The sequence below is a fragment of the Pipistrellus kuhlii genome, unplaced genomic scaffold (genome assembly GCF_014108245.1).
Source record: "Pipistrellus kuhlii isolate mPipKuh1 unplaced genomic scaffold, mPipKuh1.p scaffold_m20_p_11, whole genome shotgun sequence".
In the NCBI taxonomy this organism is placed as follows: Eukaryota; Metazoa; Chordata; class Mammalia; order Chiroptera; family Vespertilionidae; genus Pipistrellus; species Pipistrellus kuhlii.
Genome location: NW_023425416.1, coordinates 28,961,223 through 28,988,251, shown reverse-complemented (window position 1 = coordinate 28,988,251; position 27,029 = coordinate 28,961,223). Strand labels below are relative to the sequence as shown.

The 27,029-nt window shown below is 40.8% G+C and overlaps 1 protein-coding gene across 4 annotated transcripts in view; it reads left to right on the top strand.

The window, feature by feature from the left end:
* The window catches only part of TMEM108 (transmembrane protein 108), a 218,600-nt gene that overhangs the window by 4,939 nt on the left and 186,632 nt on the right, over positions 1-27,029 (top strand). For all 4 annotated transcript variants that reach the window (XM_036431447.2, XM_036431445.2, XM_045579282.1 and 1 more), the window contains exon 2: positions 2,232-2,343. The gene's annotated coding sequence lies outside the window, so the exon portion shown is untranslated. The remainder of the gene's footprint in view (positions 1-2,231; positions 2,344-27,029) is intronic.

Sequence of the window (27,029 nt, the reverse complement as noted above, 5' to 3'; positions counted from 1 at the left end):
GATAGGAGAGTATTTCTGTACAGTTGACTTTCTTTGTAATCATACATATTTTCTCCATACATTTCACACATTATTTTGAGGTGGTTCTTAGATTTCCACAGGTTGCCAAAAGGGACTGTGGCACAAAAAATGAGGTAAAAATTCTACAGTAGGTTCTGGAAATTTGCCAGGATGGGAGAATTTTTGAGGTGCTGAAGAAATTAAGGTGGAAGAGGGTTTGGGGTTGGAATACAGAAGTAAGCTGTCAAACTTGTTAGAACATTTTACTTTTATTAAAATGTTTAAAATTGCTCACTAAATGAGGATGCTAGCAATAGCACTTCACCATCTTAAATTGATAGTGGATATGTAAGTATTGATTTCCATTTGTCATCTCTTTCTCAATAACTACTTCTCTTCATTTCCCAAAATACTTTAAAATTCACATTGCTTTATTAGAGATGACATGCCTACTATGAGCCTCCCTTCTTTCCCAATCTGCTTTGATTTCCAGGCAAATCAATGCCTTTCTGACTTATGACTTAAGAGTTTTTGACTACTCTCTTTCACTTCTGAGGCCCTAACAGTTTACTTTCTAGTACCATGATCTCAGAGATGCAAAATGATTTACATGCCAGGGATAAAAGATCTCAGGATTCCTTTATTTACCCCTAGGGTTTGCCACAAAAACCACTGCTCCTGCTTGATGAATTATTTTATCTCCCTTTCTGTTTGATCCCCAGGTTCTCTCTTTTTCAAATTGTTCCCAAATAGGAGTGACTCAGAATTTGTATATATTGAAAATAAAAATTGTTGTCTCTCCCCCCCCCCCCCCCCAGAAGGTATACAGAAGTCAATTTGTGTTCAAGTCACCTTTTGGACAAGTGAGGCATAACTTTGGATATCACTACATTTTGAAGATCACTTTCCTGAACATCTCTTGATGTCTGTCCTGTGTCAGGTTGCTGACATTTGGTACTGTGGTGACCCAAGTTGGTGAATGCCACCCACCGTCTGGTACTTTTTTGGATATGGGTCAGAGTAGTATTTGTTCTTGATTTAGAAGAAGAATAAAAATTATCCTTTCTTCTTCAGAAGATTGTTGCCAATTGAGTTTATGTAATAACAGGAAGATGTCAAATTGATGGATTCTGGTCCCAGTTCACTGAGTTATTGTGAGATTTGAGAGGCATCATTGACTTCTCTGAGTTTGCTTTCTTGTCTGGAAAAACATAAGAAAAGAGCAGTGACCACTGAAATTCTTTGAAGTTCTAAGTCCTGTGACTGTGAAATTCTCTTTGGAACCTAGACTAACCATGTCTTAAACATGCTGGCTGGGTGGGAATTCATTTATAATCACAGCCGGTGCCAGGATAATCATTCTTTATATCTGAAAATCACTTTGTGGTTTAGAAAAATGTTCTCTAGTTCTTCCTCTCTTTTCTACTTAAAGTGTGGTCCGAGAACAGCACTGGTATCTGAGAGCTTGTTAGCAATCAGAATCTCAGGCTTCACCCAGGACCTACCGAATCGGAATCTGCATTTTATCAAGAAGCCAGGTGCTCTGCCTGCTTATTGTAGTGAAGGGTGGTAGGTCTCGTTTTTGAGTCTCATACTGACCCCTTGGGAAGCAGGGTATTTTAAAGATAAGGAAATCAGGAAACAACGACTTTTTTGTTAAATAACCAGTCTCACCCAGAACTCTAAATCTGAGGTCACAGGCTGGAGTGGAAAGGACCCGAGGGCAAACTTGGAAATCATGTTTTAAAGATGGAAGGACTTTTGTCAGCCTGGGTGCCTACGTCACTGAACAGGGAGGCTCAGTCCATTGGCTGGCCTGTTTACCTGTCCAGTATGTAAGGAAGAACTAGGAACAAAGTGTTGTTGTTTTTTAAATTTGAGCCATTACATGTTTTGGGGTCTATGTTAAGCACTCAGCCTACTTTAACAAATTCACTTGAGCAGTGGATGGGGACCTGAAGTTATTGGTCTTTTGGTCTAAGCAGTGGTCGGCAAACTCATTAGTCAACAGAGCCAACTATCAACAGTACAACAATTGAAATTTCTTTTGAGAGCCACATTTTTTAAACTTAAACTTCTTCTAACGCCACTTCTTCAAAACAGACTCACCCAGGCCGTGGTATTTTGTGAAAGAGCCACACTCAAGGGGGCCAAAGAGCCACATATGGCTCGCAAGCTACAGTTTGCCGACCACAGGTCTAATGCATTCATTCATTTTTTGTCATTGGCAGTTGGTGATTCATCAGTCGCAGTCCAACATGCAGAAGTGAGTGGTGAAAAGCAGAACTGATGGGTCATGAGGATGTAAGTGTGTTTGAAGGCTCTCACACCCTCTACTCCAGGGTAAGTCAAAGGCATTCTCTGCCACTGTTTCTCTGGTTTTACTGTCTCAATGGTTAGTTGGAGTCAGTCCAGTGGGACCTGTAATGGAAGGTTCTCAAAACCTTTATTGATTCAATTCATGGACACAGTGAAAAAATCAACAGTTATGAAAAGAAAACCATGATCATGGTGATTGGATGGGATCTGTGCATAGAAATATCTCAACACAATAAATTTTAGAGAGTTTGTATGGGCTGGGATGTACATGTGTGGGGAGGTGTGTTAGGCCCTTCTTGAGAAGGAAACTAGGCCTGACTGTCTTTCGTTCTCTCATATTGTTAATTCTGCGGGCTCGTGTTCTCCTCTCTCAGCATCCTCCTCCTTCATGGATCACTTTGCTTGATTTTTCCTTCAGCAATCATTTTTTCCGGGAGGAAAGACAGCTTACCAGAGAGTTGATGATTTCATGTTTGGTAGATAATGGCAATCGCCAAGCATATGGTTCTGCCCGTTCTATTTTACCTTATCCAGTGTTACTGGAAGTCACATGTCCATTCATTCCTCTTCTATTTGCAGTCCTATGGCAATGGATGTGGGCATTGGGAGCCCTATAACTAAATCCAGATTGGGGGTTTCATTTGTGCTGAAGATTTTCAGAGTCGCCAAAACCGGTTTGGCTCAGTGGATAGAGCGTCAGCCTGCGGACTGAAAGGTTCCGGGTTCGATTCCGGTCAAGGGCATGTACCTTGGTTGCGGGCATATCCCTAGTAGGGAGTGTACAAGAGGCAGCTGATCGATGTTTCTCTCTCATCGATGTTTCTAGCTCTTTATCCCTCTCTCTTCCTCTCTGTGCAATAAAATATATATTTAAAAAAAAAAGATTTTCAGAGTCTAGGTGGAGGTCTGGGATAGAGAGGTGGAAAGGTATCACATCCTTTCTGAGTTCTCTATCTTCTGGTGCTTAAATTAAAACTAGACTTCTTACAGAGAAAAGTATAATTAATACGAATCTAAGCAGATATAAGGATGGTTGGGAAGGAGGGACAGGGGTTAAATAGAAATACTCAGCTGAAAAACTGGACAGAGGGTTATTTAAGCAGCTTTGTTCAATACTGAGGAGCCCTTGTCAGATAATGTCCCATTACCCAGACTCAGACAGAGGGCTGCAGAAAGGCTCTTGTCCATTGGTGCCTCGTGTGGTTCAGTAATGAGTACAATTTACCGAACAAAATAGACAATTAGGGGCAGTAGCTCTCTGGAGATTCCCATAAGCATACCGTCACTGCTCTGGAGTGATGCACGTGCTCAGAGATATAAACAAAGCAGAGAAAAGGCAGCTGCAGGGCCCATCAGCAACTGAAGAATCTAGGTGAGCAGCCAGATACAGACTACAGCTCAGGGCCTGGAGGTTGCTAAGGAAAGGACCTGGTCTTTTCTAGGTTTTCTCCTGAACGGAAAGGAGCCGGACTTTGGTATCTTTGCTCATTTCCTCTATGGCTCCCATGTGCAGTTATTCCTCAGTATCTGGAGGGATTTGTTCCAGGACCCCCTCAGATATCCAAATCCATGGATGCTCAAGTCCCTTATGTAAGTAGCATAGTATTTGCATCTGACCTATATTTGCATATAGGCTATAGCAAGGTATGTCTAGCACTTCATTCCTGTGGAATCAAAGTAGTGCTCAGTGCGTGGCAAATTCAAGTTTGTTTGTTTTTCATATTTGTGGAAATTTTTTAATTTGAATATTTTCAATCCATGGTTGATTGGATATGCAACCCATGGATATGGAGAGTTGACTGTATCTTCTATTTTAAAAATAACTAAAAAATATAGCGTGCCAAAATAGCACTCAACTGGCCTGTTTCTGTGTAAATACTGGACAAGGATCAAATTGTAGATGGAGCAGTTCACTAACTATTGATTTGTGGGCCAAAGAAAATACTGTTTGACATGCCAGAGAGTCAGGTGTTCCCATTCTCAGCACTGTTGACATTCTGAGCTAGGCAGTGTGTTGTGGGAGGCTGCCCTGTGCATTGTAACACGTGTAGCAGCATCCATGGCCTCTACCCACTAGATGCCAGTAATGCCTCCTGCACAATCACGACAATCACAAATGTCCTCAGATGTTGCCAAAAGTCCCGTGAGGGGAAAAAATGGCCCCTGGTTGAGAACCACTGCTGCAATAACCCAGCAATTTAATCTTGCTCTATGTTTTCCTGCAATGGTATTTTAATCATTTAGCCTCATTTTTCTACAGCTTTCCTACCTGTAAAATAGACACAATATTAATGACTCAATAGTCAAAGAAAGTGATGTGCAAAGATCACTGTGTGACTACTTGGGAGCTCTATAAATATGAAGAAATAATACCTGGCTCCCCAAATTTCCAGGACCCAAGGATCCCTCCTTGTGGAGGCAGCATGGAGTCTGAAGAAGGGCAAAGGGTTAGTGCCTTGGGAGAGGATGCACAGTCCTGGATTCTGATTTTTATTTGAAGGCTTCATGTCCTAGTTTATTGCAACCATATTTTCTGATGGAAAGTTTTCTTTTGGAAAGTTAAAAATGGGAAAGTGAGGAGGCAGAAAGAAGGCTATTCAGAAGATCAGTCAAGGAAATTACTTTTAATAGGGTGGTCTTTTAGAGTTTAAGAGATTCATATATGATTAGACCAAAGGCCATAAAGAAGTAACCCCCAAAAGAAGAAGATCCTCCCGAATGATTTCTGATCCTAGAATAGGTTTTGCAGGTAATATAATAAAGACCAGAGAATGTTTGGCGAAATCTGTTTTTATTCTAGAACTTTTTTACGTTTGTTTCTTCTCTTCTTTGGAAATATGGAAAGGGGTATCTTCAACATGTGCCCTTTCAATGATAAATAACATGCTTTCATGTGACATGTGTTCTTTTGATACTTTTATATTACTCAGTGTCGGGATGGTGAAGGAGGGCATAACCCTGACTGAGACCTGAAGCATCATATTATTGTAATAGAAAGACTCAGTTGGAATTTAAAACGGGGTCAGTGCAGGGATTAGATGTAAGCTGTCCTGGAAGGTTTCTGAGCCTTTCTGAGTATCTAATCCTTATAATTACTAGACACACTCACAAAATTTACAACAAATGGGCCCTGTGGTGGGTCTACTATGTGGAATCTTATTTATTTACAAATCTTATTTATTTACAATTAAATGTCATACATTTAGCATCATAGTTCTTAAGCAAACCTTGTAAGAATGTTTGAGAAGGATTCTGGGTACCTTGAAAAAGGAAGCAATTCAATTTAGCAGAGAAGTGACAAGGGAAGGAAGCTCCATTTTGATAGAAGTAGGCTGATGTCTGAATGTTAACGTTTTTATCCTAATGCTACTCAGAGTGTGGCCCTGGGCCATCAGAATCACCTGGGTACTTGCTTGAAACTTTAGACCTAATGAATCAGAATCTGGAAATGAACCTAATAATCGGTGTTTTAACCCTTTGTACGCCATAAGCGTCTATAGCAAGGAAGATTTTCGTTTTGAACTTGTGGCAGTTAACTCGTTAACAAGACCTCCAGGTTATTCTGATGGGTATATAAAGTTGAGAACCATTGCTCTTGTGGTTTCTAATGTTTGTGATGGGAAGGGTACTAAGAAAGTACTTTTCTGGGCAATTAGAGGATATGTAACATAACATTTATTATTTTTTTTTTTTTGTGATAGCCTCTTAGATCATTTTCCTAAATCATGGTCTAAGCCTTTTCCTGCATTGTCCAAGACAGGAACCACTAGCCACATGGATCTGTTTTTCTTTAAATTAATTAATATTAAATAAAATTAGAAATTCACTTTTTCATTTGCACTATCCACTTTTCAGGTGCTCTGTAGCCCCATGTGGTTAGTGGCTACCCTACGGGACAGCAGAGACACAGAGCTTGTCCATAACCAGAGGAAGATCTATTGGACAGCATTGCGTTAGTCTGTAAGGACCTTATTTCATGGAATCCCGCATCTGTGGTGATAGTGTGCTCTTGTTATAACAAGACCTCAACTCATTTTAAACAGAATTGCGTTTTGGGCAGCTCCATCCTGGGGAGCTTTTCAGTCTGTATGTCTTGCTGAACCTTTTACCTTGCTCTGCTGCATCTGTTACAGAAAGTGCCATAAGCCTATCTCTGACATAATCGAGTGTAGTGCTTCTAAAATATTTGCCCTTTAATCCAAGGCTGCTGAGCTGTCTCTTTCCATTTGGTCTTTCCATGCCCTGACCCTTGGTGGTGAAGCTTGTTTGTGCAGTAAGTCTCTCCCGTTACCGCCTAGAGCTTAACAAAGAGTCTGGGAGGTGGCAAGAGAATTTTCACTCCCCCTTCTTCCAAGTCCCAGCATGCTCAAAACAGTGTTTCATAAGAGGGTATTAATTCAGCAGAATAATCTCTGAAGAATTATCCCCTAAGGAATTAGTCTCTAAAGCAAATTTTCCTTATTACAGCACAGATTTAGTAATTAAGCCCTTGAGCAACATGGAAGAATTTTTAGTTGATATTATCTATTATTATTACCAATAGTAGTTGCTCAGAAACTGTCATAATTAGAGCAGATGAAAAGATGTGGAAATAAAGACAATTTTTAAAAGATGTAATTTAAATCTGAGTCCAAGATTGTTTTGTGTAGTAGAGGGAAAGAGAATAAGGAGTTTATGTGCCATGAGTATTATCACTGGAGGTGAGGGGCCGGGGCTGGATGGGGACTGAGACTAATCTTTGGATAACCTTCACTTGATGACCTCACTTCTGCTGGGGTGCATTCCCTGTCCTCTTACTGCCCTCCTCTCTTCAGTTTGCCTTTCTTTCCTGCTTTTGTCTTCCCCAAATGAGGGGACTCAGTGTTTCTCAGGGGAGGTGTTATTAGCATTTTGATAAAATGGTGCAGCATCATTTGATAGACTGACTCATTGTTTGGACCTTTCCTGTCCATTCTATTGTGCTTAGCATCCCTAGTCACTAAATGCCATATTTCTCTGAGTCATGAGTCAACCAACTTGTCTTCCCTCCCCCATATTTCCAAATATCTCCTATTGAGAATCACTGGCTTATAGAAAAATGAGTGGTGTCCTTTTTTGGGAGGGAGAAGTAATTAGAATTGGAGAAGATTCAGGTGTTTCCAGAGGCTGCCTCATTAATTTCTGATATGACCTGACCTTTTCCAAAGTTGGGAGCCAATTCTATTCTATAGGGGCCAGAATAATCAGATTTCTCCAATGCAAATATTGGCTCCTGAGCCTTGAAATCAACCCAGAAGCCACAGGGGAATCTGTCAGCGACACAGAGGGTAGAAAAACTACTAACGCTCCCATAGAATGCTGGGTTTTCTTGTGTCTCCATGGACAAATCTTTTGCATCTATTCAAAGTAAATTGTGGTTCACCTGTGGCAGTGACCTACAAGAGAAAAAATGCAACAGGGCGATTTAAAGACAATCCAAGAGAGATAGGGTTTGCCAGCAATTTCTTTTCTTTCTTTGTGATTGGAAATGTTGGCCAATTAGCCCCTAAATGTATGAAGTTATGTATAGGCTATCTGATGGAAGATCTAAGAACACTTTATGACATTATGTTCTAGGGGCCATAGATATGCCTTTTATCACAAGAATAGAAACTCTTTCAAGTTACCTTAAGCAAGGATGCATGAGAAAATAAAACCAAATGCCAGGCATGTGGCAAGTTGGGAAGAATCCCAGGGGCATTTTCAGAGCATTTTCTGGCCAGCCTTCATGGAGATGGAACTAACTCAGGACCAGGAAGACTGTTCCTGATCTGTTGTAACTCTAGGATGTGTCTGCACTAACAGTGGTTGGTCAATCCGTGTTCTACTTCTCAACCATTCACATGGCAGCATTTTCACTTTGGCTCCTTTCCTCATGTCCTCTTTCTGCTTCCACTTTTGGTCCCTACAGCCTGACCAACGATCTGTGTATGGACCAAGAAGAAGAGGGATACAGTAGCTCTATACAAAGTATCATCCCTACTGGTCTCATACCAGGCAATCTTAGGGGTGCTGATGCCCCTTTGTGGTCCAAACAGCTATATCCTCAGGTTGCTTGCTTTAGTAAGGCTTGGAGCAATGGTGGGGTTGACTGATGGGACATGAGACCTCTGTAGTGTAAGGACCTTGACTTCTTAACCCCGGGGATCAACATAAACAGTATTTGTCGGTCATGTGTATCATAAAGAATTGGAGGATTATTTGCAAAGCCTACGTGTTCCATAGAATTGTGAAAAGGCCTGCATCTATTCTTTGAAAACCCTGGCTGCATCCCAGTGCAGAGCGGTAGGGAAATTGCTGGGCTTAGATGATTGGGAAATGCAACGTTGTTTTTTCTATAACTGTCTTATATTTTGTGTCTGTCAAATGCGATTCTCTCCACCACCCATGTATCCCACAGGAATAATGGCTTAGGTGGCTGTCTGAATGTTGAAAGACGTTTTGACATCTCCGACAAGTGTTATTCAACAGCTGGGTTTATAAGAGTCCAGTTCTGACAAAGGAAAATAACTTGGCTTATTGCTCCAAAATAAATTCCACAGAGATGTTGTCATTTGAGGGATTACTGACTTATAAAAGAGACTTAAAGATGTTTTGTGGTATAGTGTGTTTTGTATATTTACCCCCGACTTTGGAGAGTCCGTTTCATTTGAACCAATGATTGTGGCTTTACAAACAAATGCATTCTCATATTGCAGAAGGCTCTGTCCTTAGTTACGAGTCTGTGTCAGGGTGAGAATGATGGTCCCGCTCTGGGGACCCGCACAGCTGTGAGTGGTGTGTTCTGTGGCAGCACAGACAGCCCATCTGTTCACCAAGTTCATTTAAGGCTCTCATATTTATCAAGTAAATGGGGCCACATACAGAGAATCAGTATTTCCTTAGCGAGATGGAGCTTTTGTTGAAAGAGGCATGGATTTGTGTTTCTCCTGAACAGGAAGATTTGTATGTATATAGAGAACCTCATATTGCCAGATTAAAATCTTCAATTTTAACTTTAAAGAAGGACTTATCTTACAGTATAAACTGAAACTAAAATAACTCAAATTTGTTCATATGGATTTTTTTTTTTTTTTTTTTTTTACAAAAATAAAATGATTTGTTCCCATAGAACCAGGAATTAATTTGCAGTGCCTTCATGAAGATTCTGTAGCAGCAGTAAAGACCATTGCTCTCTCCAGGGTATAAAGAGATTCTAGAGATGGCTGGGAGCCCAGGGTCCTGAATCCTGGGATTGTGTCCTGTCACAGGCCGCTCCCTGTGAGGTTCCTGGGGAATAAATGTGCAGAGGGGCAAGGGGGAGCAGGGGACAAGGATTGTGGATGCAGATGCTTGAGGGCAGGACTGAAACCTCCAACCGTGGTGAACTGCTCTGTCCCTTTCCTGAGCCACAGGGAAGGGGTGATCAGTTCTTTCCAGCCCTTTCTGTCCCACGCCCATCATTGAATCTTGACCTCCACCTTTCCAATAAATGAAGCTGTGGCTGATGTAATATCCTCAAGTGTGGCCATTCCTTAACACAGCCCCTCAAAGGAGGCTTCATGGACAAGGAGAAGGGCAGCCAGGCATCTGCTTCTCTTCGCTGACAAAAGTTGTCTCTTGCCTGGACCGGTTTAGCTCAATGGATAGAGCGTCGGCTTGGGCATTCTGCATTATGTTTGTACTGATAGTCCTATGATAGGGAAACACTTTTTCATTCTACATTAGTTTGCAGAGGAACAAATATAGAAAATAGTTTCACATTCATACAATGAGCATGTCTCATTCTTTAAAATCATAACTATTGAAAACATGCTTGGCTCTACTAATCATGTATTTGCAGCATCAGCTAAATAAGGCAGCACATTCAATGGGTGGAAAGGACTGGACATTGTTTTTGTGTAACTTCTATTAAAATTCAACTATATAGTATAGACTGTGATACAAGGTGATAGGACTACAGAGGAGTGTTTTTGATTCCTAGGAGCTTAAGAGTATAAAATAATTTCAAGGCAATGTGGTATCAAGCAGGTGTACAATTCTGTGGCGTGTTCTATGTAAGTACTTGCCTAGGGGAGCTTTTATGCTGACTTGTGTATTCAAATGTATTGTTTTTTATCTTGAGTGTTTACCCAAATATGAAAGGAAAATCAATGAGTGCTTCGGATTGAAGGGACAACTTTATGGATTTCTAGAACCATTTAACTAAGTGTTGCTACCATTCGGGAGACTTATTTTTGAAAGGAACTAGCAATCTATTTCATTGGCAAATTCATTAGGTATCCTAAATACCTGCAATTTAAATCTGATAGCGTGAACAGTGCTGGAAAGTCAGAGAATGCAAATTCCAGAAGAAAGGGTCATAATTAGCTTTAAAAATAAAATGAGTGCTTAGTCACTCCTTAATCTAGTTTTTCTTCTTCTGATGTGACTGTTTTCCTCTAGCATCATCATATTTTTTTTTTGACATTGGAAAATCATAACCGGATGCACACAAAAATAGCCATCAAACCTTTTTAGAGTTTTTGATAATTTTATTCTCCATTAACATCTCACTACTCAAAATAGTCTTAATTTCCCATAGGTTTAGAGAATCAAAACATCAGTCTGCAGCTAATGGACTTTCCTTTAGGCCAGAAGGGTAGGAGCCTGTGGACATAAAGAATCTCAAGGTAGATTTAAAGGATATTAGTAAGTGAGCTTAAATCTTTAATGTAATGTTGTCATCCATTCTCTTTAGTTTTGTAAGAATTTGTGCTAAGAGGAGTATTTTGTTTTGTTTTTTACAAATATATATTTTTATTTATTTCAGAGAGGAAGGGAGGGGGAGAGAGAGATAGAAATATCAATGATAAGAGAGAATTTTTGATTGGCTGCCTGCTGCATGCCCCCTATTTGGAATCAAGCCTGCAACCCAGGCATATGCCCTTGACTGCAATTGAACCTGGGACCCTTCAGTCCACAGGCCAATGCTCTATCCACTGAGCCAAACCGGCTAGGGCTAAGGGGAGTATTTAGAAACATATTCTAACTCAGGACATATAGTATATACCACCTTAGAATTTGAAGTGAATCTCATATAAAATTTATTTTCACAGAATTATTTGTTTCGGTCTAATATTTGGTGACATTATTCAATATCAATTAATTTTTACAAAGATTTACCAAGTCCCTTTGGGTTCAAGAGATAATGGATGGAGAAAGATTGGAGATAACATTATTGAGGACTTATGTCATTGCGTAGAGAATGCTATGGACTCACTGGAGGTCACATATTTAGAATGAGAACATTCGGTGTGTTTTTCCTCTCTGGGCCCATATATGAATGAGTTCAGTGATAAAAGTTAGCCAGGTTGCAGATTCACGTGAGAGTGGGAAGGGAGTGGTTATGACAGTTGAATGTGGAATTTAAGTTGGTTAAGAAGGAGGTGAGGCCAGACACTGAGGAGGCTGAGAAAAAGTGAAAAGTGGTGAGATCAATGACTGGCAGATCTCACTGGGGTCACTGAAATTATTGAAGATGGTAACATGGAGAGACTTTAGTTAAGAACTGGTGTGTGACCTTGGAATTAGGGTGGAAGATAAGGACTGAGTAGCCAGAATATTGGGAGAATCATCTGTATATGCACTATGAATACTGGATTCACCTAGAATGACGGCCACAATAGTGATGGAGAATGACAGGGAGCCAGAAGCCCAGATCTCCCAGAATAAGGGGGATTGGGTGATACAGTTTGATTTTGTGTGATTCTAAGCTCAGAATTTTACACAAGAGGAAAGGAGGGACAATGGACTGGATGTGAGAAAAAGAAGTAATAGGGACATTCACCTCACTTGTGAACTGTATGGTTCAAGGAATGTGGGGAAAAATAGCCAACTCATGAGAAGCCTGAGAGGATGAGAGGTGGTATCATAGAGATCAACCAGAGTAAGTTAGAGAAGGAATATGGAGAGAGCAATCAGACATAAGGTCAAGGATATATGGGATCCTGCTTATGGCTGCCTGTGAGCTCCAGGGAGCACAGAACACGGGCTTCAGGCTCCAGGAAGGGGTGGGAGATAGGGTCAAGAAAAGGAATGAAAGAAGGCATATGGCCATAAAAGTAGGAGGGATGAGAAAGACCTGGGCTGCTCATTGTGTGGGTTAACAGGGATGAAAGCTGTGACAAAATTCATCCTGCTTTTCCCAAGGCTATGAGTCTAGGAAGTGGGATGGGAGGCAGGCATTGTGGACATTGCAGCACCCGAGGTTCTGGTTCTCCAAACAATTTTGTTTGGCAGGTAGTCTTACTGAGTGCATAGGGCTCCCATTTAACTGCAGCTAGAGGAGGGGCTGTCTTAATTCCAAGCACGTGGAGCTCATCCTTATCCCGCCTAGGGAAGTGTAAAGAGCAGTGGAGGGTCATGGAAGGCTTCCCACTTCATTCATCTTTGTGAATCACTTCACGTTTCACCACGTACATAGCATACCCTTGGAATGTGCTATATTTCTGCTGATTTCTTTGTGCCTGATAAAGAGCCCTCCTTCATTTCTTCTTTCCTGCCCCTTTACCCACCTGAAGTACTTGTGTTTGGACAGACAGAAGATGCAGCCTGTGCCAGTCTGAGGACAGAGTATAACTGTGATGTGTCCTATAAGGCTCTGCAGGAAGGCATTCGGTCGAAAGCCAGGGTCACTTCTACCAACCTACAGGCATTCATTCATTTCTATCTTCTCAGCTATGCAAAAGAAACTAAATATGTGAACTGACCTTTAAATGATCTATTTTGGGGAAATTAATTTGTGTTTAGTTCTGTGAGCCCTGGATGTAAAATTCAAAATGAATTCCTTGATAAGTCTGTGCTGTTTTCTGTGGACAGATGCTAGTGTCTTTATTCTCCTTGTCACAGTCTGTTGAGCCCTAAACAGACTCATATAAAGAGACCCAGGAAAGGTTTGTCAAAAGGACCTAATTTTAATTCTGATTCCTTTTTCTGGAATCCTGCTACCTATACAGAACTGACATTTCATGGAACATTTGAATTGTTTTAACATTTCACTCTTAAAGGCCTACTTTGTGTGTAAGGGAACTTCTCTGATATGAATCATAATTTTCAAAACAAAGGAAGGGAACAGATGTGAACATAAAGGTCAGAGAAGGAAACTCGTTTTTCTTGTGGGAAATTATAGCATGTGGTAGAGGTTTCAGAGATGGGCTGAAATCTGGGGTTTTATTTTATTTTATTTTATTAATTTTTTAAAATATATTTTTATTGGTTTTGTACAGAGAGGAAGGGAGAGAGAGAGCTAGAAACATCGATGAGAGAGAGTCATCGATCAGCTGCCTCTTGCACACCCCCTACCAGGGATATGCCCGCCACCAAGGTACATGCCCTTGACCAGAATCGAACCCGGGACTTCTCAGTCCCCAAGCCGACGCTCTATCCATTGAGCCAAACCGGTTTTGGCATGAAATCTGGGGTTTTAAAGGAACCCCTTCCTTCCTTACAGAGAAACCCTTCCTTACAGATCGCTTACACACTGTGTAAATGACAAGCAGGCAAAGTTGATTCACTGGGCTTTCCCCCTAACTTTGCACAGACACCTCCCCACATCTGCAGTGTAGCCATGATCACAAGACAGTCTGCAGGATCCACAAGTCCTGAGACAGCGGAGGTACGCCAGACCCCTCCCGGGCTGCACACTTTTGGAAGGCGGGACCAGGCCTTTGATGTCCTACTCCGTGTCTTTGGGGAAATGATTTCACCTTGGGGACAGCCTTAGTGCCAAAGCCACAGTGGCATGATCTTTGAAATAAATGTATATACTGATGAATTAAATTGTGGTCAGTGTATTTTCTTTCAGCGCTGTGGATTCTTCTCTAATTCTGTGGGTGATAGCAGCCCAAATGCTTGGGTGTGTTTAAGACTATGACTAAGTACACATGTATACAGTAACACACACACACACACACACACACACACACACACACCCGAGTGTTTTCTGTAATGGGTAAATACTTGGGTTGAATATACAGAGAGACACCATTTCAGCTAACATAATTTTCAATTAGTCAGAATATTCCATTTCCCAGCTGTGGTATCTGCAGTAAGTTTACTGTAGATGTAGTTGTATTTTGTTAGTTTTTAATTTAATTTAATTTTTTAATTTTTTGCCTGATAGATGAAACAGCCATGTTTAGAAAAGCCATGTCTAAGGAAATCAAAATCAGATAGCTCAGGAAAGCAAATGTGGCATCTTCTCCTGCTGGCTGAAGCCTAAGCTCTCCACCTCTGACGTGGTATTAACATTTGTAAACCCTAGTTAGTACAGAAGACAACCAATTGTTCCATAAACAGGTCACTTTTTTCTGGAAATAAATAAATAAATAAAATAAAATGAAATGAAAGAACCTCAACATAGGGTGCCTATTCCTTAATTAAGATCTTCATGATACAGTGAATTGATAGCTCCTCAATTTTATTGCTAACAAGTTGTTTTATTCATAACTGGACCAGTTTTAAAATGAAAGGGTTTGTTTTTTTCCCCATATGGCATTCATGTGGTTATGAGTATTTATACTAGGAGTACAAATAGTACAGAGTATAGCACTCTAGGAATAAACATGTAATTTTAAAATGAAAATTGCAGTACCAGCAAGTGTCTTTTTTCTGCATAGTTCAGCTGCTTTCAAGGCTTAAAGTGGGTGGGATCACACTCTGAATTTTTTCAGTGTAACTGTGTGGTTATTAATGCTAGGCAACTTTGGTTCTATAAACAAGGAAATAGACTGTTCTTGAGGTTTTCTGTAATGGGTAATATATTCTTTGTGTTAAGTGTACTGTGTACGGACTCAAAACAACCATCATAGCTTTGAAAAGCTGCTCATTTTTGCTTCATTAGCGTCGTTTCTGTTTTTACTGTGATCCCAATTCTTCACATGTACTTATCCTCCAATTACCACGCTATGTTTGGCAGGCCAAGCATGACATTCCTCACTATATTCTCATTGATTTACTCATCTTTTCTGTGAAATAAGGATTTTCCTGGAGCTTGAAATTTAATTGGTATTGTGTGTTTCCATCTAGAACAAGCCCCTTGAATGTTTTGTGTGCCCGATCACAGGACGTTCCCTTCAATCCGTTCTGTGCTTCCATATTATTTCCAATGGGTATCTCATTGACTGTGGGTTAGAAATAAGGTGAGCCCCCAAATTCAGGGGTCCTGGTAGAACACAAAGCATATTTGGGGGCCAGGCAGCAGGCAGATATCTTTATTTCTGCAGAAGGGTGCACATGCAGTGGCCTGGGAGCACAGGCACACTGAGCGCCAGTCCGCTCAGCTTTCAAATGCTGATGCATGTGACCTGTCCCTTACTCTTGATTGGCGCTCAGGCTCACTGTCTTTTGTGACTGGCTAATTTAAAGGAAGGGGTTGGCCTTTTCAGTTTCAAGATTGCAGCCCCTGAGGGAACTGCAAGTCATGCAGCCAACATGGCGGCTGCCTAAACTGTTCTTTGACAGAAAAGATTGTTTATTCTCTTGCTGTATACCACATGTTGTTCTTGAAATGACTTAGAATCATATACAAAGATAGGACAAATTCAATTTTAATGTGAAAATGAAAGGGGGAAAAAAAAGGTAAGATAATAAAAACAGAACCTTGAATGAAGCTAAGAAAATTGGAGGTTATAGGGACTGATGGTCTTGCTTTTGAGCAGACACTTCCAGGGCTTTGAGCTTTATAGCAGCCTTTTTTAGTGATCTCTGCTCCATGACACAGTGTCCTTAGTTTACTTTACTCCTTCTGGAGTCTGATCAGTGAAGAACAGATGAAGGAAGCCAGTTAGAGAAGTACAACATTATAAGCATTTGGGGCACCTGTTATCTGTCAAGATAAAACTGTGGTCCTTATCCTCTAGAAGTCTTTTATTTATTATAATTATTTGGGTAGTAAAACACATAAGCAATTGATAGACCTAACTGCCCAGTCTGCTGTACAAAGAAGACATGTCTTAGACCAAGCATATCAACCTTGTGGGCTGCATGTGGCCCACAACAAATATTTTTGCAGCCCAGTCAATATAATGGTATGTAAAAAATGTCATAACTTAATTTTTACAATATCCTGTTACACATAATTATTAATACCGAACCACAACCTTCACTAATGACTGATTACTATAATCATGCTGCATTAATTTTCTTTAGGCACCTTACCTACAGGCACACTATTTCTCTCCACTAATACCAGCAGCAAACATTTTACCAGCCAATTGCCATGTCATTAGTCTTGGACTGACTTGTTTGGTAAGTGCAACAGGAAATATTTTTCTTTCAGAGAACAAGAAAAATGAGTTTATTTGCATTAACTCTTATTAATTTGTGCAGTTATTCAGTGTTTGGTAAGTTAATGTTCAAGAAAAAATATTAATTTTTATTAAAATGTTTTATTATTTTGTGTTAACAGTGACTCATTTATTTCAGCCCTTAGTTTTTAGCATGTCTCTACCAAAATAAACTTACTTTCTATGAGAATTGAAGCTTTTGTTTTTTTGCAGCCCACATAAACTTAATATTGTAGTAAACTTTGTGGTCCATGTTAGCCTTTGAGTTTGACATGCTTGCCCTAGAGGTTCTGAAAGGGAGAAAGCATTGTGCCATCAGGAAAGGCTTTGGGGGGCAAATTCAATATGGACTTGGAAGGGTGATTGGAAGTTAGTAGCAGAAAACAGGGAAGGCATTCCAAGCAGAACAAAATGGTGGAGGACTCCATTTGGATAGAACAGAGGAGGGCTGGGCGGTGCATTTGGATGGGAAGAAAGGCTGTTGCAGGTTTGTGAGAGACCTCAAATGACCTCCCTTCCCTACAGAAGGCACATGCTTCATATCTCAAGCTTTGCTGTCCAACATGGTAACCATTAGCTACAGGTACCTGTTTAAATCAAATAAATTCAGTTCTTCAGCTGTGTTAGTCACATTTCAAGTGCTTATTAGCCACATGTGGCTGGTGTCTACCATGTCAGGCTTATTTCATCTTTTTTAAAAAGTTCTGTTGGACAGTCCCCAGGATTCAGGATTGTGCTGCTCTAGAGGAAAACTAACATCTGTTAAACATATGCTGTGTTTCAGGTGCATATTCATTCTTAATCCTCTCAAAATTCTTCATAACAAAAATCAAGTTCCTAATATTATCAGTGAGCATGCTGCATTTCTTAGACATTAATTAATTCCAAGTTATATACTAATTAGAGAGTGCCAGAGTTGTGTTTTCAAGTTCTGTGTACCTGTCTTCCAAAGTTCTGGGAGTATATAAAAATATATAGATGTTTATTTCCTTTTATCCCCACAACTTATTCTGATTCCCTTCCCCCACCCCCCACAAATAATCATTTTAATTTGTTTGATATTGATTGATTTTTTACAAAGAGTTAGAAACATCGATGAGAGAGAAACATCGATCAGCTGCCTCCTGCACACCTCCCACTGGGGATGTGCCCGCAACCAAGGTACATGCCCTTGACTAGACTCAAACCTGGGACCTTTCAGTTTGCAGGCCGACTAATGTATATTTTTTATTTAAGTATGTTATAAAATTCAGATTGTTTTGTATTCACGGATTATAACAAAACTTATTTTATGTCTTCTCCTTCCCTGCTACGAAGCACTGCATTTTTAGGATCTGTTCATGTTGCTCTATGTGCAGCTAACCTGCTGCTTTTTGCTGTGCTTCTCCATAGAACATCTGCCACATCTGCCTCCCCACCAACAATACAAAAGCCTCTTTTGTGTATGAACATTCCTTTGGGGTGTATATCCCATGGGAGTAGAATTGCTGAGTCATATTTAGTTTCACTAAGTATCATTTGATTGTTCTCCGGATTGGCTGTATCGGACTATCTCTCCACCATCACTTCTTAGGGTTCATGTTTCTCTAAGTTCCACCAGTGCTTGGCATTATCCCACTTTCTAATTTTTGTCAGGCTAGTATGTATAGAGTTAAATCTGATTTTGTTTTACATTTCTTTATTGGATAGCAGTCTTAACCCTCAAAGAATCTACCTCATTACAATTCTGTTGTCATCCTTCCCTTCATCATCCCTCATATCTACCTCATCCCCCATAGTTTTAACTTTTCCTCTGCCTGCAATGCTCCCTCCCCTATACCTTATTCTTTGTGAGGTGGTGGGAAAGCAGGACATTATTTAGTGTACCCTGTATTTGTTGCTGTGGGAAACAAGGAGATTTCTCCTGCTTTGTACCAGCTGTGAGTCACAGAGGAAGTAACAGATGGTTTGAAAGGGAGAACAAAGGCACAAAGCCACATGGGAATCATGCTCCTTTAAACACCAGTATTCATGGGGAAGCAAGTAAAGGAGGCAGAAAGAGTGAGGAAGCATGAGATAGGTTTCTAGATAAGGGGCCCGGTGGCATCTGGAGACCCAAGGTCCTCAGGAAGGAAGAGGTGATCCAGAAGGCAATGTGGCTCTGGGTGATGGGGGGCTAAAGAAAGAGGTATACTCATTGAGATTTGTGGAGGAAATCAAGCAGAGAGAAGATTAAAGGCTCTAGATTTTTTTTCATACATGTACTTTTTAATACAATGTATGTAATACAATATGTGTATTTTTATATATGTACTTGACCTTGTGTGTGTAAAATGTATTCTATAAAATGAAGCCAAAAGTCATAGTATCAGTTCCCAGATGACTTAGGGTCTATCAAACAAGCCTTTGATTTATTTCATTGGGGAAGATACTGATAGACACTTATACAACATGTACTAAAGTTGTGGTAATACTCTAATTCAGTGGTTTTCAACTTCTGTCCCACCCACTGAGCAGAGGGCTCTGAAACACTCTGATCAGTAACAGTGACTAATGGGGGTTAGCTGAGTTCTCAAAGTGGTGGAGGATGGGATGGAGGAGGAGAGGGGGGGTTGAGTTGATCACATTTCCCAAAGAATGAGAACAGAGGTCAGAGATGGTGAAATGTAAGAAACCAGTCAAAGAGAGAAGCAGCAGCTGTCTGCTTCCTTATTTCAGAGATTCCATTGCAATATCAGTACTTCACTGTCACATTTTTGGTCCCCTCCCCCCATGATATGTGGATTTTAATGATACATGATCCACTTTATCTTTCAGTTTGGGTCCTCTGGAAACAGCTGCTTTCTGAATCACTCCCCCTTGGTTTCTGAGATCAGCAATGGCATTTGCTTGTACTTATGGGCCCAGGGAGAAGGAAAACACCAGGGGATATGTTAGGCGAAATGCAATGACTTGACAAGAGGCTGAGGAGCAGTTCATTAGGCGTTTAGCATATTTCTCTAGGAGGCAGCTCTGGTCTTGCCTGGCATCCTCTATCTTGCATCTTCTACACCTGGGATTCCCAGTCTTTTGGGTCTAGAAATCTCACTCATTTAAGAGCTACATTGAGAAACTACAGTAAAGGTTAAGATGGACAACAGATTAAAATCAGAGAAGGAACAGAAATAATTCCTGTAGATAGGAAGCAGAGGGAAGGATTAAGTGAGTCACTGATAGAATTGTAAAAGCTATAAGGAAAAAGGACTTTTTCAGAAAGGCAAGAAGTGGTGCTAATAGTAACCATGATCCCTTTGCTGTGTTTATTATTTTATACTTTGGCATTCTTTTCACACTTCGAGGAGTGAAGGGTGTGACTGCTATCATTCTGCAGAGGGCCAGGCTGAGTTATTGGTAGGGAGAGGGATTACCTCAAGGTCTCCCAGAAGCTGACACTGGACCTAGGGTTCTGAGTAATTTATTGCTTATTTCTGCAACAAATACTGGAGATTGAGGGGGGAGTGCCTGGAATAAGCAGTGGACTGTAAAACAGAATACAAAAGGGGAGAAGGTAAAAGGAACAGAAAAGTTGTAGAAGCAGGAGTGCACAATAAAAATTAAACTACTCTACCCTTCAAGTTTATGTCTTGTAATCTTCCTCTTTAATTTGTTCCCTTGGATTTTTTTCTAGAGTCAGAATGTCAGAGCTGATTATCTTTTTGCTATTCTACTCCATCTTCATTTGAAGGCCAGAAGACAGTTTCCAGGTGGAAATGTAGGGGTCCTTGGCTGGGGGTGGAACATAAATTGCCTAATCCTTGCAAAGGAGAAGGCTTGGCCTCTTTCTGCTACACCACCTCTCCAGGGCTACCTGGCATCTAGCTCAAGTCAGAAACAGAGATCTAGATCTAGGGAGAAGCTGATGGAAGAAATAGAAATCATGGCCAAGGTCAAGAAATCAGATCAGGTTATCACACCAAAGAAGAGAATGATGGCATTCTGAGATGGGAGGGCTGGGGCATGCCTTGGCCTGCATATCAGATAGTCATGCGCATTAGAGGTACTGACCCACAGCACAGACCAGGGCAAGCAGGATTGGCAACTAGTGTTTTATAAGTAAAAATTTTTAAAAAGAGTAAGTTCTTAGACTTTATTTTTGCAAAGAGGAAAAACTGCCTATTTAGGTGTGCTTTGTGTTTCTCATATTCTACACACACACACACACACACACACACACACACACACCCTTGTTCATTATAGTGATTGCAGTTGTGTTTAGAGACCAGCCAGCCACATGAGGGAGGGCTGCTGCCCAGAGGAGGTGCTGGGCAGCAGGGAGTGGGGCGGGTGCACAGGCCACAGGGTGCACCAAGGGCACAGGACAGGAGTGCTCCCGTGAGATGGCTGGCCCAGAAGCTCGGTGCTCTGGTCTCCCAGTTCCTCCTCAGTGTGAGGGATGGGTCTTGTGAAATTTGGGGGGAAAATGATGTTTGAGTCACATTTCCTCTTTGAGGACAAAAGTTTTATAAATGATAAGGCCGAAATAAAAATACTTCAAACCTCCCTACTTCTCCCCTATATCCTCGCACTTCCAGTCTTCCTGTGACCAGGTAGGTTCCTGCTTCAAGCCTGCACCTTAGAGGACAGGAGAGATGGTCCATTCAGAGAAGGCCTTGGATCCTTGTCTTCTCTGTAAGGGCAGAACTGGACAGGCTTCCTGAGCTCTTGATCCCAGACTGTTCTGTCCTGAAGATGCAGGTGGTATGCGTCCTCCCAGGGCAGCCCTGGGGACATCCAGAGGAGTCACCTGGGAGGCTTCCAGCTTTCTTTTGTGTGTCTTCTAGTATAAGACTTTTACATAAGCTAAAATTAGCCTGGAGGAAAAAGAGCTCCTAACCTGAAACATCAGGTGGAAATGGGCCAGCAGTTTCACCTGCTGACCTTGGATAAAAAGGATGGTGCTCATGTGTGTCCATATCTCCGGCCGCTCACACACATATACCCGCAGTCACTTCTTGTGGATGGCAGAGCACATATGTACCCCCTTCTCAACTCTCAGGGACATTCACTCACTTAATATCTCCCAGTGATAGCTCAATCTTTCTCCCAGCTCTTAAGTATAAAATAAGACAGGCTACCCCAAATAGGCCAATGGCTGAACCCCTTGTGGAAATGGAGTGATGCTCTGCAAAACTTCTCTGAATTGCTGAGCTCAGGGTCTAAGATTAGATTGATCAAGGGTTGGAGCCATAGTTGGAAGACTGTCACCCTCTGAGGAGCCATGGAATTAATTACTAGTGATATTTTCCATTTTTAAGTGTTGATAGTGACTCCATAATTGAAGTGAATAATCAACTGAAATATAAATACAACTTAGCAGGAAGTAATTAGAAATTTGAAATATATTCAACTAGAGGATTTTTAAGATTGACATTTATTTAGTCAGAATCATTGCGCTAAATAAGACTATATTATTCATTTGCCAAGTGTGAAATGTTTCCTCTCTCTCTCTCTCTCTCTCTCTCTCTCTCTACACACACACACACACACACACACACACACACACCCACTGCACATGCACGCATTTTATTTTATCACACTTGGATCTTGTAGAAAAAAACAGGAAGGAACTGATAGTTTTCAAAGACTCCAAAAGGTATTCATTTATCCAATAAATAGATATTTAAATTTTATTTTGTGTGTGGCTTTCTTCAAAACTATGAGGCGCCAGGCTGGGGGAGATGCTTAAGAAATGATTCTTGCCTTTCAGAACTTCTCAGTTAACTTGGAAAGAGAAGACAAACTTGAAAGAGGTTATGAAAATAGTTGAGTTATGTAATGGTCAAAGACAACAAGCGGTATTTGTTAAGAGCTTTGACTTAAAAGGGGAAAGAGATCCTTGGTAGCCATTTTACCCAGTCATTCCTTTCCTCCCGGATTTGTTTCCCATGTGTAAAGGAGCCTTTAAGCTTGGTCTGCTGCCCAGTTCCAGTCACACTCATCCATTGTTGTAGATTAAGTAAGCAGGAATAAGCATCTGAAGGTGACTTCAGATTCTTTGGTTTGTAATTAATTTCCAGGGGCTTCTAAATAACTGATTTATGCAGATTGTGGTACTAAAACTAAGAAACTCTTTTGCATCTTTGTCTTACCTTCTTCAGGCCTCCAAGGACATTTGTGGGTCACCTTAGAACTTGACAGTAGCTTCAAGGATGCAAGGCTTTATTTAATATTTGCTTCTTTCTCAAAGCCCAACCCAAACACTTTTGACCTATAATTCTTCCCAAAGCTCTAGTCAAAATAAGGTCTTATATATCTTCCTGTAGCTCTTTGTTCATATCTCTTATGACCACATATTTGGTTATTCATATGTACATGTGACTCCTCATTGGATTTTAAGATCCTTAGGGACAGATTTCATATAGTGATTTTTTATTTTTTTTACACTTGGAAGCTAGAAATAGAAGACACTCAGTGCTATATGGTCTAGACCTTCAGAAAGGTCTGTACAGAGAAAATCCGGAATAGTTCAGTATTGTCATTGACAGCGAAGCACTGTCATCTCTATACATAATATATATTTTTTTCAAATTTTATAAAAATACTAACACCTAATGCTTATGAGAATGTATGCTTTTTATCCAGGACGACTTTAAGTGAAATTTCATCATACGTGAAATAACTCACCATGTTCCTCTTTAGCTCCGTAAAGTTTCTCTGGGTTCCTTAATCTGGGAGTGGTCTGGTGAAAGGGGCATGGGTGACTTGGATGGCTTCTCTGCTTCACCTTGCACCCATTCCCTCAGCTGTAAAGTGGTGATGGTAGCAGTTCTCTGGCATATGGTTGGCACAGTGGTTAGGCTTTATCACTGCTCATGCCTTCATCCATCCCCTCATCATTTCTCTCTTGGATGTTTCACTGGAAGATGATTGTGCTGGTCTATCAGTCTGTTCTCTACACTGGTGTTTATGGGCCATAGATATATCATCACTTTCCTATAGCTCAGTACTTCTTTACCACCTCCAGAATAAGAGTCAACTTTCTTAGCATCATGCTGAAGGCTCTGACTCCTGTTTCATGCTTCAGCACTGTATCTTTTTGCTTTCATGTTGGTCAATTCCTCCAGAAGCCAATACTACCAACGTGGAAATACATTATAGTGTTGATGGAAAACAATCCACATGTAAGTGGACCTGGGCAGTTCAAGGGTTAGCTATACCTCTTGTCAATTTTACAGTGAGAAAAGTGAGGCAGAGAGAGGTTAAATAACTGGATCAAGGTGGGAGAGCCAGGAGTGCTGGGATTTGAACCCATGTAGTACAGCCCTGGGCCTGTGTTCTCAACCACCAGGCTGTTTGCCTCTCACATGGCTTTCCCTGGGAAGGCCTCTTCTAATGCCCTGTTCCACCCCTCAGCCCGGTGGCTGTTTCCTCTGTGAGGCCTTCATACCCTGGACGTGCCTCTGTGATGGCACATGTGGGGATGCTGGAGACTCTCACACATGTGCAGAGCTCAGTGAGTCCGTTGAATGACTGGATCTAGTTAGAGGAGAGAGTGGTTGATGTGTGCTACATGGGCTGTTAAGCTGGAATAGGCCCGTAGGTGAGTAATTTTGTTCTTTTTTAGGTGTTTTCCCCCTTATCTAACCTTCAGAGGTTATTTACCTTCTCCTTCTGGCTTGAAAAGAACCCTACAGTTCTCCAGATCTATGCAATTATGAGACAGGACTAATAAGGAACGTCTTTGAAAGAAGTGTATTCTTTGTTTTCTTTGTTTCGTTTAATTCTCCTTGTCACATTCTTTGGCCAATTTGTATTTCTTTTCAATGTCCCTGAAGTAATGTTTTATTTTTAGATAGCTGTAACCCACAGGGCACTTCAAAGTCACTATTTATGGGTTTGTTATAAAGGAATATGTAATTTTTAAAAATTACACATCTGCAGTTTGCCAAAGGACTTTCAAAGGGATAGGACAGTAAGGTTAGTTTTTGTTTTTTTTTCACCTTGACTCTATTGCTTTTCCTTCTCTCCTTCCATAGGGGCTATTCCTGAGGTGATGTTAAAGTCTGAAAACTTCACATTCCTTTTGTGCTCATGGCTAAGACCTTCCTAGATAAATAAATGGAAGATGGAAGAGGAAGCTCTTGGCCTGGTTACAGGGAGCAGAGAAAGGCATCAAGAGGTTATTCTTCAGTCAGGAAGCTTTTGGTCAACTGCATAGTGTATTCCCCAGTATCATAGAGGATAAGAGTTTATTTTCAACCATTAGGTTTAAAAAAAATTTTTAGATTACAACATTTCTTAGGGCTGAAACCGGTTTGGCTCAGTGGATAGAGCGTCAGCCTGCGGACTAAAGGGTCCCAGGTTCAATTCTGATCAAGGGCATGTACCTTGGTTGCGAGCACGTCCCCAGTGGGGGGTGTACAAGAGGCAGCTGATCGATGTTTCTCTCTCATCGATGTTTCTAACTCTCTATCCCTCTCTCTTCCTTTCTGTAAAAAATCAATAAAATATAATTAAAAAAAAAATTCTTAAGGATTTTCATCTGATAAAAATTAAAGTTTCATGAGCCATATGAATGCATCATCTTTGTCTGCATTCTACCAACCTTCTAACCAGACTCAAGTCATGAGTGCTAGGCTCTCTGGTCAACTGGTTTTTCTTCCAATGCTTGGTTTCCCTTTGGTTAGACTTCTTTTACTCTCACTGAAAAAAAAAATCAGTCTGTTAGACTATTCCAGCCACTCTTCCCATTCCTCCCCACTCCAGAGAGGAATGGCCTTACATCATGATTTGGCTCAGGAAGCTGTGAGGTTATCTCATCCTAAAATGGTATAGACACCAGCAGCTATCAAAAGACCCAGGGTCATAGGAAAACAAGGGCGGCAGATGATGGCAATTCCTGCCATAATGATGAAGGCATCAGAGCTGGTCTTTGAAGCATTATTAGCTTTTGGAGAAGCTTTTGGATGGATGATGGAAGAAACAAAAATTGCAATTTTTATTACTATAACCACAATAGCTAACATTTTCGGTATGCTTACTACGTGCTGGGCCCTGTTCCAAGCACTTTTACATATATTATTTCATTTCTTCTCATAGCAATCAAGTTAGGTACAGGAACTATTAACATCTCCATTTTACCCATGAGAAGCCTGAAGCCCTGGTGAGTTTATTCACCCAAGGACACACAGCACAGGGAGAGAGACATTCAGGCACTCGGGGAATCGTAGAGTGGGAGTGAAGGTCATGGAGACCAACTCCTTTGTTAAGGAAGCCACAGAGCAAGGGGTAAAGGGGCTTTTCCAGGATTCATAGCTAGTGGGTGGCAGGGCTGAGACCTGTTCCACAGCCTTGACGTGGACCTGGTGTGTTTCAGTTCTATCAGCAGCTGTCTCCATTGCCAGGGCACCTCAGGAGGCCTCCTGATATCAGTTCTGTACCTTTCAGCTTTTGTTATGATTGACATTTTGACATTTCTCTTACTATTGCTTCCTTCCAGAAATATAGCTTGCTTTATTTATTTATTTATTTAGTAACTGAAATTACTAAACTTTGCAAACATTTAGAGCACATGTGTCAAACACAAGGCCCGCGGGCCAAATCCGTCCCGCCAGGCCTTGCAATGTGGCCCGCACCGCGCTGTCATCACTGCACTCCGCTGCGTTTCCATCACAATGACAGTTTATGACTGTTCAGTAAACCATTCAGCCCGCGATTTAGGCTGGATTTTAGATTTTGGCCCCTTCTCTGATTGAGTTCGACACCCCTAATTTAGAGAACACTACTACTCGAGACATGCAAAGTCAATGTAGACTTGAGGGAAGAGTCTCCTGCCTCCTTATGTGAAACTCTAAATATAAAATGTTTTTATTCCTTTGTTGCATTTCCTCTGCCTTATGGCTTCAAAAAGTGATTGATGCCTGGAGGATAATTCCTTTCTCTGCCACCAAAGGCATTGTTCACTGTGGCGCTTATTTACTTTATTTTATGGTTTTAGTGAAAAAGGCTATACAAAGCGAAGGTTCAAAATGAAAGGAAACCCATCACTGGTTCTCAGATCAGAGGCTGCAGTAGAAGGTGAGAATATGATTGAGTCTTAAGGCTTCCCTATTCCCTTTTTATTTTTTAATGTATGTTAACTATTTTACAGTCCATTACAGTAATTTATATGTTTGCTATTTGAGTTTTTATATGTTTGCTATTTTACAGTCCATTACAGTAATTACTGTTTGATCAAGTTTGGCCACTGGAAACCTCTTTAATCTGGTTCCTGTGTCTTTTTGCCATAATTCTATTAATCTTTGCCATAACTCTAAAATCTTTGGCAGATTTGTTATATTTTGCTAGATTTTGGGGGTAAAATTTTAACTTTGTTGTAGAAGAACAGAGGTGGTTTAGATTGTGTGGATTTTAGAACTCCTTGAAAGA